Source organism: Manihot esculenta, chromosome 1 (genome assembly GCF_001659605.2).
Source record: "Manihot esculenta cultivar AM560-2 chromosome 1, M.esculenta_v8, whole genome shotgun sequence".
NCBI classification, from domain to species: Eukaryota; Viridiplantae; Streptophyta; class Magnoliopsida; order Malpighiales; family Euphorbiaceae; genus Manihot; species Manihot esculenta.
In genome coordinates this window covers 25,700,586-25,716,089 of record NC_035161.2, presented here as the reverse complement: position 1 = coordinate 25,716,089, position 15,504 = coordinate 25,700,586, and the positions used below count along the sequence as shown (strand labels likewise).

The 15,504-nt window shown below is 42.0% G+C and overlaps 1 non-coding gene across 1 annotated transcript; it reads right to left on the bottom strand.

Annotated features, from left to right (window-relative positions):
* Positions 1–32: 32 nt before the first annotated feature.
* Positions 33–104, bottom strand: TRNAD-GUC. The gene has a single exon. It is a non-coding gene; the product is annotated as a tRNA-Asp (tRNA).
* Positions 105–15,504: the final 15,400 nt, after the last annotated feature.

The window sequence follows — 15,504 nt, the reverse complement described above, 5'->3', positions numbered from 1 at the left end:
GGACTCTTGAGACTGTTCAAAAAAGAAAAATTCGCCGTTGCCGGGGATCGAACCCGGGTCACCCGCGTGACAGGCGGGTATACTCACCACTATACTACAACGACATCGGCGTTAATTTTTCATCCATTGACATATTTCATCAGGAGAGGGATAACCAGATAACACATACCGATGTTAACGAGTGGATTCTTTTTTTATCATATTCGATTTAAATCAAACTAATTAATTTAAAATTTTAATTTAATTTTTTTTTTTAATTTTAAAAATTTAAATAATTTTAATTTAATTTTAATAAAAAAAATTAATATAATCAGATAATAATATATTATTTTAATAATATAGAAATTAAATTATAATTAAATATTAAAATATTAAAAATAAAATATAAGTTTATTGAAAAGCAAACGGACTAAATGGAATAAAAAATACAAGTAGATCACTCTAATATAAGTTTGCTTGAATTTTGATTTTTTAATTTATTGGTCGAAAATTCACAATGCATTACGTGTCTCATGTGATGGATTACAAACCATCAAGTCGATTAGGCCTAGCTGGATCTTTATCTCATGTCATCAGAAGAGGGTATCAATATGGGAAATTATTTGGTGGCTATATTTAGATATGTAAACAATGAAAAGAAAGAAAAATAATGTTTTGGTTCAATTTTTATCTTGTAAAATTATGTTGAGTTAAATTAAATTTTAAATAAAATTTATTTAAAATGAATTTCATTATTTAATATGATACAATTTAAAATGCAGAATTTAATTGAATTTCACATTAATCATCTTTTTATTTTTTAAATTATTCTTAAAAGTAAAATAAAAAAGTTCTACTATGTTAAAAATTTAATACTTAATAAATTTATAATTAACATAAGTATAAATCTATTAAAAATATATTAATAAATTTTTATGATTTAGTGGTTTACATAATAAATAAATATTATTATGGATAAAAGAAAATAAAATCAGATATTATAAAATTAAAAAATAAAGAAAATATATTATATAATTGTATATGATAAATAAAAAACTAGTTTTATAATTTTATGTTTTATAACCAATAAAATTTAAGGAATAAATTATTGAGAAAAAATTATTTAAAAATACCATTTTAGTACAAAAGATATTGTATAAGTTCTGTAGAATTTATTTTAAATTCCATTAAATTTAATGAAAATTGGTTTTAGTTAATCAATTTTATGGAATTGAATTCTAATTTTTATTTAAATTAAATACACAAAACATGAAATTTAATTAAATTCAAAAAATTAAAAATTAAAAATATAAAAAATTCATGAATTAAAATTTAACCAAACACAGTGTTAGAGAAAATATAGATGATTGGCATTTTCCGAGATAAAACTTCTTTTTGCCATTTAAGGATAAAAAGGTATACTTTATGCATGCTTTATTACAAAATTATCTTTAAAGTCCTTTAAAAAAAAATGGAGTGAAATGGTAAATTTTTATTATAATTTTCTTCCCACACTTTATTTTCTTCTCTAGTTCTCTTTCCAAATAAGGGAAAATAACTATACTTCATTCCTATCTCATTTATCTTTCCTCTAATCAAACAACCACAAAGAGAATTATAAGAGGAAACTCTTTATTTTCCTTTTTCTCTAAAAAACTTCTCAAACAGGGCCTAAACTTTATTGCTCATACTTACGACGGCAAACCATGTAACCTTCGCAATGGTGTGATGCAAGATAAATGGATTTTTAAAAAAAATAAAGAAGGAAAATACAAAATTAGGGTCAAATCTCAATATTGTATTGATTGTATTAAAAAATATGAGAATTACAGCTATCATAGTCTACGCATAATAACCTACACAACAGAATTTTAGAAGTTCTTGCACACCTAATTCATGCCTTTACAAGCTGACGATACTGTTAGAATACGGGAGAGAGATAAAGAGGGAGAGACCACTGCCAATAAACTCCATTTCATTAATTCCCGTTGCTCTTGCTCACCATTTTATTTATTTACTGTCTTCCTCATAACAATACCCTCTGCTCGAAAATTTCCTTGTCCTTAAGGAACAAATGAAGGAAAATAAATCTGCATTTCCTCAGCAAACTCCTAAGTAGCATCAGCAGAAGAAGTGCTAGCCCAGTGTATCAGCCATTGAGTTGCTGCTTGGTTCCGCCTGTTAACGATTCGACGATCTATCATAGCTTGAGGATATGGCAAAGGTGAAGAAAGGAATAATGGCAAGGTAGGTGAAGCAGTAACAACAGAGACACATGGAAAACATTATGAAGCTTGGATCTTCGGGCAATTGAAGCTTATAAGCCACCTTTCCAACCTTGTCAATTGAAACTTGTGATGTGCATGTAATATGGAATGTTGTATAAAGGATGTTATAAGTTATAGAAAATAAATATGTTAATATAGGAAGTAAATATTGATTGATTAAATCATAGGCTTGATTTTCCTTCCTGTTTAAATACTGTCTCTCTCATGTATAAATAGATTGTAATCTCTATTGTGAGATAATAACAATTATTATATTTCTACATGGTATCAGAGCCATTCTCGTAGAGATTTAATTTTTTTTCTCTCTCTAGTCAAGTTTTAAATTTTTTTTTGGAGACTTAGGGCTCTGTTCATTTGGATTACCACAAAGGGTAACATTTGGATCTCACACCGTCGTTAAAGTCGCCACACCGTCTTGTCAGATCTGAAGTTTGTTTGCCGTTCGGGTGTTGGGTGGAGGTGTTTTAGGTACTATTCATATTCGGGTATTATTCATCGGCACTGTTCACGGTACTATTCATTGACACTGTTCACGTGGTACTGTTCATCAGTACTGTTCACGCGGGGTACTGTTTTCTGATTCTGTGTTTCTTTTGTTGCTATCGTTTTGGGTTGGTTGTCCTTATGGCTGAAGTTAAAACTGTAACGACCCGAAAATCGGACCGCTACCGGCGCTAGGATCCAGGTCGGCTTAAGGCCGCCGGGACCCGTAGCAAGCCTGACATGCAACCTGTAAACCTGTTTAATCCCATACATGATCAACAACATACATAAAAATTAAAACTTTTCTTTCATTCAAACACCAAATTCAACCTGTGCATGCACTGAACATAGACATAGTCATAAACATCGACCACTCTGTGGGATCTCATCAATGCCCCGATGGGCAATTACAACATGAGTTGAGTTGGTTTACATAAACATCATAAAAGGTCTAGGATCATGCATTAAAAGGGATACCTTACACATAGGTCAAGCACAACCTCTAATCCTCAATATCATTACATTACATAACTATTCATAACTTTACATTTTATCATGTCCACATTCTATCTATTACATACAAATGACTTCCATACTCTTGCTGACCTCCTGGTCTACCCTGTACCTGCAAACCTGGGGAATTTGGGAGAGGGGTGAGCTACTAGAGCCCAGTGAGCAGAATAATAAAGCATTTAAAACATATGATAACATGAAATGCATCACATCACAACTAATCATATCAAGGATGAACTTGTCACCATTTAGCCCTCTACATATTCCAATCATGCCAGGGGTGTAGTGCAGGCCACACCTGGTCTTTCTCTTATACATAACATAACATACATAGTCCATGGTGCCGGGGGCGTAGTGCAGGCCACGTCCGGTCTTTCTCTTACATAGTGCCAGGGGCGTAGTGCAGGCCACACCTGGACTTCCATATCATATCATCACGTCATAACATATGAGGGCTAATGGATCATTCAACATTCATCCGCATCAACAACATTTATGCAATGCAACATATTCGTGTAACTAATGCAATCAACCTATTACATATAAACATGATGCATGAATATGCTTTAAGCATTTGATTTCGTAAAATAAAAGGTTTGATTTAGTTCTACTCACCTCTGGCTAGCTCTGACACTGACAGAAGCAGCTGACTCACTGCTGAGGTCCTCGGTTCCTCGGGTCTGAACCTACACAGGTGGACTCAAATGAGGGACCAAACAACTAGAACATAACTCTAAGATCATCCCCCAAAAACCCCCTAAAACACCTTAAAACAATCATGCAAAACATGCAAAGGAAGGCTGGACAGGGCAGGTTCGGCGGCACCTTCGGCGGCCGAAAGTCCCAGACAGAGACGAAAGTCTCTTTTCGGGGGCAACTTCGGCAGCCGAAAGGCCTGCCTCCCAGGCAGGTTCGGCGGCTGAAAGTCCTTCGGCTGCCGAACCTGGTTTCTGCCAAAGGGCAGAAACTTGGTTTCCTTTGCACAAAAACCTCTCCTTCTCATTCCAACATGCATATAACTCATTCAAATCATGCAAATATACATACATTGTCTCCTAGGGGCTTCAAACTATCTTAAACCCCAACTACAACACACAACAACAACACGTTGCTCAAAAACACAACATAAGCTCATAAACCTAACCATAAGCTAAACATGCATTCTACCCCATAGATCTTCATAAAACTTACTTAAAACATTGAATGAGCTTAAGATCGGCTCTTACCTCTTGAAGATCGAGAGAGAGACGACCTAAACTCGGAGATGGGAGAGATTTGAGTTCTTGAACCTCAAAGCTCCAAAACTTGCTCAAAACTTGAAAATCTTCAAAACAAGATGAAAACTTGTGAAAATCATGAAAGATTTGAAGGAAAAACTCAAAGATTGGTGAGAGACGGCGGAGAGCTCACCTTGGCCGAAAATGGGGAGAAAAGCCCGCCCATTTCGGCTAAGGGACCCTTTTATAGTGGCTGGCCAGGCCACGTTCGGGGGCCGAACGTGCCTCCGCATGCATGCCATGTTCGGCGGCCGAAGCTGGACTTCCCTCACTTATGCCTTCGGGGGCCTAATGCACACCCGAAATGCCTGCATGTTCGGCGGCCGAACTTGAGGTTCGGCGGCCGAACCTGGGTTTTCCTCCAAGGTTGTTTTCATGCAAAAGCTCATTTCCTTCTCATTTAAAATCATGTAATACATTAAAACATTTTAAGAAAACATGTTTCTACCCTACTAGAGGCTTCCGACATCCGAGATTTCACCGGACGGTAGGAATTCTGATACCGGAGTCTAGCCGGGTATTACATTCTCCCCCCCTTAAGAACATTTGTCCCCGAATATTCCTCAACTAGCACATGCAAGGTACACAACATATCATACACATAAAACACATAAAACTCATAAGGAACTAACCTCAGAAAAGATAAGGGTATTGCTGGAGCATGGACTCACGTGTCTCCCAAGTGCATTCTTCCAAATTGTGGTGGTTCCACAGGACTTTCACCATCGGGATTTCCTTGTTTCTTAGCTTTCTGATCTGGGTGTCTATGATCCGTACTGGCTGTTCAACATAGGTAAGATCCTCTTGGATCTCCACATCAGGCTCACTAAGAACCTTGCTCGGATCTGACACAAACTTCCTCAACATTGAAACATGGAAAACCGGATGGATTCTCTCCATTGAAGCAGGTAAATCCAACTTGTACGACACATTCCCAATCTTTTGCAAGATTTCAAAGGGTCTGATGTATCGTGGGGCTAGTTTACCTTTCTTCCCGAAGCGAACCACTCCTTTCATAGGGGACACCTTGAGCAATACCAGATCCCCCTCCTGAAACTCTACTTGTCTTCTGCGGATGTCTGCATAACTCTTCTGTCTGCTTGCAGCAGTCTTGATCCTTTCTCTGATTATGGGTACTACCCTGCTGGTAATCTCTACTAGTTCAGGCCCTGCTAAGGCCTTTTCTCCAACTTCTTCCCAGCAAACAGGTGATCTGCACTTCCTCCCATACAAAGCTTCATATGGAGCCATCCCGATGCTAGCATGGTGGCTGTTATTGTAGGCAAACTCCACCAAGGGTAGATGCTGCCTCCAAGAACCGCCAAAGTCCAGCACACACATTCTGAGCATATCCTCTATTGTCTGGATGGTCCTTTCTGACTGTCCGTCCGTCTGGGGGTGGAAGGCAGTACTGAAATCCAACCTGGTACCCATGGCGTTCTGCAGACTCTGCCAAAATCTGGAGGTGAACTAGGGCCCTCTATCGGACACTATTGAAACAGGAACCCCATGCAATCTGACGATCTCATCGACATACACCTGCGCCAACTTGTCCACAGAATAGCCACTCCTGACAGGGATGAAGTGAGCAGATTTGGTGAGTCTGTCCACAATCACCCATATGGAGTCCAATCTGTTGGACGTCGCCGGTAACCCCACTACGAAGTCCATAGCTATATTCTCCCATTTTCACTCTGGAATAGGTAGCGGGTTAAGCATTCCAGCCGGCTTCTGATGTTCCAGCTTCACCCTCTGACACACTTCGCAGGCTGACACAAACTGTGCCACTTCTTTCTTCATAGCTGGCCACCAATAAACCTTCTTCAGATCTTGATACATCTTGGTGGCTTCGGGGTGAACGCTGTATCTTGCATTATGAGCCTCTCTCATAATGTCTCCTTTTAGCCCTATGTCATCTGGTACATATAGTCTGCTCCCATAGCGGAGGATCCCTTTGCTGTCGAATCTGAACTCACTATCTTTGCCTGACTGAACAGTCCTGGCAATCTTCACTAACTCTGGGTCCTCATGCTGTTTCTGAGCCACCTGCTTCAGAAACACGGGTGCCACTCTCATCTGGGCTACCAACGCACCTGTACCAGACAACTCCAACTGTAGACCTTCCTCAACGAGCTTGTAAAACTCCTTCACCACTGGCCTCCTCTCTGCTGATATGTGGGATAAACTGCCTAGTGACTTCCAGCTTAGGGCGTCTACACGACGTTCGCCTTACCCGGATGATACTGAATCTTGCAATCATAGTCACTCAGCAGCTCTACCCATCTCCTCTGTCTCAAATTCAAATCTCTTTGACTCAGGATGTACTGCAGGCTTTTATGATCTGTAAAGATCTCACATTTTACCCCATAGAGGTAGTGCCTCCATATCTTGAGTGCAAAGATTACTGCTGCCATCTCCAGGTCATGTGTGGGGTAATTCAACTCATGCTTCTTCAGCTGTCTAGAAGCATAAGCAATCACCCTTTCATTCTGCATTAACACACAACCTAGTCCCACACGGGACGCATCACAGAAGACTGTAAAGTCCTCATCACTAGATGGCAGGGCTAACACTGGTGCTGAAGTCAACCTCTTCTTAAGCTCTTCAAAACTCTCTTCGCACTGGTCGGTCCACATAAACTTTTGATTCTTCCTGGTTAGTCTGGTCAGAGGAGCTGCAATCTTTGAGAAGTCCTGAACGAACCTCCTGTAGTAACCTGCCAAACCCAAGAAACTTCTAATCTCTGTCACTGAAGTGGGTCTAGGCCAGTTAGCCACAGTTTCTGTCTTCTTGGGGTCCACCTCTATTCCATTTTCTGACACTACATGCCCCAAGAATGAAATGCTCCTCAGCCAGAACTCACACTTAGAGAACTTGGCATACAAGCCATGTTCCCTCAAGGTCTGCAGAACAAACCTCAGATGATGGGCATGCTCCTCTGCATTCCTGGAATACACTAAGATATCATCTATGAAGACAATAACGAAGTGATCCAGGTACTGGCTAAACACTCTGTTCATGAGATCCATGAATGCTGCAGGGGCGTTGGTTAACCCGAACGGCATTACAAGGAACTCAAAATGCCCATATCTGGTCCTGAAAGCTGTCTTTGGCACATTATCTTCTCTGATCCTCAACTGATGGTACCCCTATCTCAGATCTATTTTGGAGAAACAACCTGCTCCGGCTAGCTGGTCAAATAGATCGTCGATCCTTGGCAATGGGTACTTATTCTTGGTAGTGACTTTGTTCAACTGCCTGTAGTCGATACAAAGTCTAAGGGATCCATCCTTCTTTCTCACAAACAAAACTGGTGCACCCCAGGGTGAGGTACTCGGTCGGATGAAGCCCTTGTCTACCAGCTCTTGCAACTGTTCTTTCAATTCCTTCAACTCTGATGGTGCCATCCTGTAAGGAGGTATAGAGATCGGTCGGGTTCCAGGCATCAGTTCTATCTCGAACTCTATCTCCCTAGCAGGTGGTAAACCTGGCAGTTCGTCTGGGAACACATCCAAAAACTCTCTGACCACTGGCACCGAGGCGGGCTCTCTAACCTGACTGCTAAGCTCTCTCACATGAGCCAAATACCCCTGACATCCCCTCCTAAGCAACCTACGAGCCTGAAGAGCTGATATCAGACCTCTAGGTGTACCCCTCCTGTCTCCTCTGAAGACTACCTCTGACCCATCCTGATCTCTGAACCTGACTACCTTGTCCCTGTAGTCCAAGGTAGCACCATGGGTAGATAACCAGTCCATCCCTAGAATGACGTCAAAATCTGTCAAGTCTAGAACCACAAGGTCGGCGGACAAGCATCTTCCCTCAACAAACACAGGACTACACTGGCAGACTGACTCTGCCACTGATGGATCATACTTGGGTCCACTGACCCAGAGAGGACACTCTAACCCAGAGATCATCAACCCCAACCTCTCAACGGCTCTCGGTGCAATAAAAGAATGAGATGCACCAGGGTCCATCAAGGCATACACATCTGAACAACCAATGACTAAGTTACCTGCCACCACGGTGTTAGATGCATCTGCCTCCTGCTGTGTCATCGTGAAGATCCGTGCTGGAGCTGATGGACCTTCACCTCTGAAACCCGCTGAAGAAGAGGCTGCCCCTCTCCCTCTACCTCTACCACTGGCCTGAGTCGTGGCTGGAGCTGCTGGCTGCGCTACACTACCTGAAGCTGTCTGCTGGGACTGTGCCATCGGGGCTGCTCTTGGACATTCTCGAGACATATGCCCCTCCTGACCACATCTGTAACAGGCTGTCGTCCCAAATCGACATACTCCCCTGTGTGGCTTACCACACCTTGCACAAACTGCATTATCCGCACCAGAGCTTGAGCCACCTCCAAATCCCAGACTGGACTTAACCTTGTTCCAAAACTTGTTCTTCTTGGACTTCCTAGAGCCTCTGTCCCACTTTTTACTACCTGAAGCTGCTGCACTCATTGAAGAAGAGCCTGGAGTCTTAGAACCAGAAGGCTGTGCCACTGACTGCTTGACTTTCCCCTCGATGATAGCACTAGCCTCCATCCTCCTAGCCATATCCACTATGGCATGGAAGCTCTCCCTATCTGCGGACTGAATCAAGGAGGAATACCTGGAGTGAAGTTTCATGATATACCTCCTTGACTTCTTCTGGTATGTGTCAAGAGTTTGCCCTGTAAACGGCAACAGCTCCAAGAATCTGTCAGTGTACTTCTCTACACTCATTTCCTCTGTCTGCCTTAACTGTTCAAACTCAATCATCTTCAATTCTCTTGAACTGTCAGGAAAAGCCCATCCTGCAAATTCATTTGCAAACTCCTCCCACGATAGGCTGTCCAACCTCGGGCTCACATAGTTCTTAAACCACTCACGGGCCTTTTTGCATTTTAATGTGAACCCAGCCATCTGAATGGCTCTACTGTCATCCGCCCCTATCTCATCTGTAATTGTTTTGACCCTCTCAAGGTACACAAACGGGTCATCACCAGTTTCAAACTGGGGAGCACCCAGCTTCATGTAGTCGGTCATCTTGACCTTGCTCCCACCAGATGAGCTAGGCTTAGGCATATGGGTTGTTGGAACTGTGGGTTCTGCTGATGGTGGAGGAGGTGCCACATTTTCTGAGGTAGGGTTTGTTGGATTTGGATAGTAAGGTGGGGGTGGATACATTGGGTATTGTGAATATGGTGGGTAGTAGGGTGGGTATGGCATCTGTGTGGGATAAGGGGTGAAGCTAGGGTAATCCGACGTACCTCCCATCGAATACCCGGGATTTTGTGAGAAGTGTGGGTAGTGGGGTGGCTGAACAAATCCCGAGGCCTGAGTGCCTCCTTGGGACTCTCCCATTCCCTCTTCTGACATGCTAACTCCCAGACTGCCATCCCTCCTCTGCTCTACATCCATATCATCCCCCATGTCCTCTGACATTCCTCCTTGAACTGTTCCCCTCACTAATCTGCTTCTACCCAGATCCAGAGACCTTCTAGGGTCTCTTACTGCTCTTTCTCTGCTGGCCCTACTAGACATTGCCCTAGGCAATGCAGGAGGACGGGCGCTCATGCCTTCATCCTCAGGTGGCACTCCAGTCAATCGTGCAGATCGACGAGTTTCTCTCATCCTGTTTTCTGAAAAACAGTACACATCACATAAACGCTAGCATCTTATGGTTCATGTGGGCACACATGAACCCGCATCACATACATATCATTCATATCATAGCATTAATGCACATGCATATAATCATGGCATTTCACATCATCATGCAAGACAGGACTCCACATCCTATCCTAGTGGACATGATCTTCCTATTGTGCTTGACCTTCTATAACATCTATGAGCCCAACACTCTAGGTCCGACCATATGAACCTAGGGCTCTGATACCATTCTGTAACGACTCGAAAATCGGACCGCTACCGGCGCTAGGATCCAGGTCGGCCAAAGGCCGCCGGGACCCGTAGCAAGCTTGACATGCAACCTGTAAACCTGTTTAATCCCATACATGATCAACAACATACATAAAAATTAAAACTTTTCTTTCATTCAAACACCAAACTCAACCTGTGCATGCACTGAACATAGACATAGTCATAAACATCGACCACTCTGTGGGATCTCATCAATGCCCCGATGGGCAATTACAACATGAGTTGAGTTGGTTTACATAAACATCATAAAAGGTCTAGGATCATGCATTAAAAGGGATACCTTACACATAGGTCAAGCACAACCTCTAATCCTCAATATCATTACATTACATAACTATTCATAACTTTACATTTTATCATGTCCACATTCTATCTATTACATAAAAATGACTTCCATACTCTTGCTGACCTCCTGGTCTACCCTGTACCTGCAAACCTGGGGAATTTGGGAGAGGGGTGAGCTACTAGAGCCCAGTGAGCAGAATAATAAAGCATTTAAAACATATGATAACATGAAATGCATCACATCACAACTAATCATATCAAGGATGAACTTGTCACCATTTAGCCCTCTACATATTCCAATCATGCCAGGGGCGTAGTGCAGGCCACACCTGGTCTTTCTCTTATACATAACATAACATACATAGTCCATGGTGCCGGGGGCGTAGTGCAGGCCACGTCCGGTCTTTCTCTTACATAGTGCCAGGGGCGTAGTGCAGGCCACACCTGGACTTCCATATCATATCATCACGTCATAACATATGAGGGCTAATGGATCATTCAACATTCATCCGCATCAACAACATTTATGCAATGCAACATATTCGTGTAACTAATGCAATCAACCTATTACATATAAACATGATGCATGAATATGCTTTAAGCATTTGATTTCGTAAAATAAAAGGTTTGATTTAGTTCTACTCACCTCTGGCTAGCTTTGACACTGACAGAAGCAGCTGACTCACTGCTGAGGTCCTCGGTTCCTCGGGTCCGAACCTACACAGGTGGACTCAAATGAGGGACCAAACAACTAGAACATAACTCTAAGATCATCCCCCAAAAACCCCCTAAAACACCTTAAAACAATCATGCAAAACATGCAAAGGAAAGCTGGACAGGGCAGGTTCGGCGGCACCTTCGGCGGCCGAAAGTCCCTCCAGAGCCGAAACCCAGGCAGGTTCGGCGGCACCTTCGGCGGCCGAAAGTCCCAGACAGAGACGAAAGTCTCTTTTCGGGGGCAACTTCGGCAGCCGAAAGGCCTGCCTCCCAGGCAGGTTCGGCTGCCGAAAGTCCTTCGGCTGCCGAACCTGGTTTCTGCCAAAGGGCAGAAACTTGGTTCCCTTTGCACAAAAACCTGTCCTTCTCATTCCAACATGCATATAACTCATTCAAATCATGCAAATATACATACATTGTCTCCTAGGGGCTTCAAACTATCTTAAACCCCAACTACAACACACAACAACAACACATTGCTCAAAAACACAACATAAGCTCATAAACCTAACCATAAGCTAAACATGCATTCTACCCCATAGATCTTCATAAAACTTTCTTAAAACATTCAATGAGCTTAAGATCGGCTCTTACCTCTTGAAGATCGAGAGAGAGACGACCTAAACTCGGAGATGGGAGAGATTTGAGTTCTTAAACCTCAAAGCTCCAAAACTTGTTCAAAACTTGAAAATCTTCAAAACAAGATGAAAACTTGTGAAAATCGTGAAAGATTTGAAGGAAAAACTCAAAGATTGGTGAGAGACGGCGGAGAGCTCACCTTGGCCGAAAATGGGGAGAAAAGCTCGCCCATTTCGGCTAAGGGACCCTTTTATAGTGGCTGGCCAGGCCACGTTCGGGGGCCGAACGTGCCTTCGCATGCATGCCATGTTCGGCGGCCGAACTTGGACTTCCCTCACTTATGCCTTCGGGGGCCTAAGGCACACCCGAAATGCCTGCATGTTCGGCGGCCGAACTTGAGGTTCGGCGGCCGAACCTGGGTTTTCCTCCAAGGTTGTTTTCATGTAAAAACTCATTTCCTTCTCATTTAAAATCATGTAATACATTAAAACATTTGAAGAAAATATGTTTCTACCCTACTAGAGGCTTCCGACATCCGAGATTTCACTAGACGGTAGGAATTCCGATATCGGAGTCTAGCCGGGTATTACAAAAACCACCACCGTAACTGATGTGATTCCTATGATGACTAAAATCACGGAACACAAATTGAATGGATCTTCCAATCAGGGAATTTTGATATCTGCAGATGAGTATGCACAATTCATCCAATACCAGGCATCTCTAAAATCCTCTAATTCCTCCTCTATCACTGCAATTGTCGAGTCAGGTAATTCTACTGCATGTCTTGTGTCTTCATTCTCCAAATGGGTTATTGATTCTGGTGCTACCGATCATATGTCAGGTAATTCTACCCTTTTGTCCAATCATGAGTCTCATACATCGCCTTCTTATGTTACTCTTGCTGATGGCACTAAATCTTCTGTCATGGGTTCCGGTCATGTCAACTTAACTGCTTCTCTTTCTGTATCCTCTGTGTTATGTCTCCCTAAGTTCGCATTTAATTTGTTTTCCGTAAGTAAACTCACTCGTGCATTGAATTGTTGTGTCTCATTCTTTCCTGATCACTGTATTTTTCAGGATCTTTCGACGAAGCAGATTATTGGTAGAGGGAGTGAGTCAGAGGGTCTTTACGTCTTGGATCAGCAACTATCTCGATCTCCTCGATCTCTGGTATGCTCCACGTGTTTAACACCTTTTGATGTTCATTGTCGTTTGGGGCATCCTTCTCTCTCGGCTTTGAAGAAGTTATACCCACAATTTCATTCTTTGTCTATTCTAGATTGTGAGTCTTGTCAATTTGCCAAACATCATCGTTTATCTACATTGTCTCCAGTCAATAAACGGGCTTCATCCCCCTTTGAGTTAGTCATTCAGATGTTTGGGGTCCTTGTCCTGTTGTGTCTAAGTCTGGCTTTAAGTATTTTGTTACGTTTATTGATGATTTCTCTCGTACTACTTGATTATTTTTAATGAAGAGTCGTTCAGAATTATTTTCTATTTTTTGTGCATTTTATGCTGAAATCCAAATCCAATTCAATACTTCCATCCGTATATTGCGAAGTGATAATGCTAAAGAGTATCTCTCTGGGGAATTTCAATCTTATTTGTTACAAAAAGGGATTCTTCATCAGTCCTCTTGTGTTGCCACTCCTTCACAAAATGGCGTTGCTGAAAGAAAAAATTGACATCTTCTTGAAGTAGCCAAAGCCCTCTTATTCCAAATGAAGGTACCTAAATATTTTTGGGCTGATGCTGTATCCACTGCTTGTTTTTTTATCAATCGCATGCCTTCCTCCATCCTTCATGGTGATATCCCTTATAACATTTTGTTTCCCACTAAATCTTTATTTCCTATTGAGCCACGTATCTTTAGTTGTACTTGTTTTGTTCGTGATGTTCGTCCATAAGTTACTAAGTTGGATCCCAAATCACTCAAATGTGTCTTCCTTGGCTACTCTCGACGTCAGAAAGAGTATCGTTGTTTTTCTCCTGATCTGAATCGGTATCTTGTGTCTGCGGATGTAACATTCTTTGAACCACTCCGTTTTCGCCATCATCTGTTTATAACACCCAGGAGGAGGAAGATGATCTCTTATTATACACCGTTCGCTCTCTGTCTCCTCAAACTACTCCTACACCTTTCGCTCATGTGCCAGGCCGCCCTCCCATCTTTCATGTGTATTCCAGACGCTTAGAGGACTTTGACTCTGTTCTGGTACCTGCTTCTTCGTCGACCGATCCTGCTCCCACTAATCCTTCACTGTCTGATTTGGATTTGCCCATTGCTCTTCGCAAAGGTAAACGTACTTGCACTTATCCTATTTCATCTTGTGTCTCTTATGATCAATTATCCTCCTCTTCTCGTTGTTTTGTCACTGCTTTAGATTCTATTTCAATTCCCAAAACTGTTATTGAGGCTTTGTCCCATCCTGGTTGGCGTGCTGCAATGGAAGAGGAAATGATGGCCCTTGACACTAATGGTACTTGGGAGTTGATGTCCTTGCCCCCAGGAAAGCAGACTATTGGGTGCAAATGGGTGTTTGCAGTGAAAGTAAACCCTGATGGATCTATTGCTCGCCTCAAGGCCCGTTTAGTGGCTAAAGGTTATGCACAAACTTATGAAGTTAACTATTCTGATACATTCTCCCCAGTTGCCAAGCTCGCATCTGTCCGATTGTTTATTTTCTTGGCGACTACTCATGATTGGCCTTTCAATCAATTGGATATTAAAAATGCTTTTCTTCATGGTGATCTTCAGGAGGAGGTTTATATTGAGCAACCACCTGGTTTTGTTGCTCAGGGAGAGTCGAGTAAGGTTTGTAGACTTTGAAAATCCCTTTATGGCTTGAAACAGAGTCCTCGGGCATGGTTTGGCAGGTTTAGTGAGGTGGTCCAACAGTTTGGAATGAAGATGAGTAAGTGTGATCACTCAAAGTTTTATAGAAATTCTGATAATGGAGTAATTCTGCTTGTAATATATGTGGATGATATCATTATTACAGGAAGTGACATTGCTGGCATCACATCACTAAAAGAATTTCTTAAAACACAGTTTCATACAAAGGATTTGGGTTCCTTGAAATATTTCTTGGGAATCGAAGTTATGCGGTGTAAGAAAGGCATCTTATTATCTCAAAGAAAATATGTTCTTGATTTGTTGGCAGAAACAGGAAAATTGGGTGCTAAGCTTTGTAGTGCCCCAATGACCCCTAACCTTCAACTTACCACAGAAGACAGTGAGCCATTTGCAGATCTTAGAAGGTATAGAAGATTAGTTGGCAAGTTGAATTATTTGACAGTGACTCGTCCTGATATTGCATATTCAGTGAGTGTGGTAAGTCAGTTTATGTCTTCTCCTACTGTTGCCCAATGGGATACTCTGGGACAGATTCTTTGTTACCTTAAAGGGGCCCCAGGGCGAGGCCTATTCTATGGTAACCATGGGCACTCAAA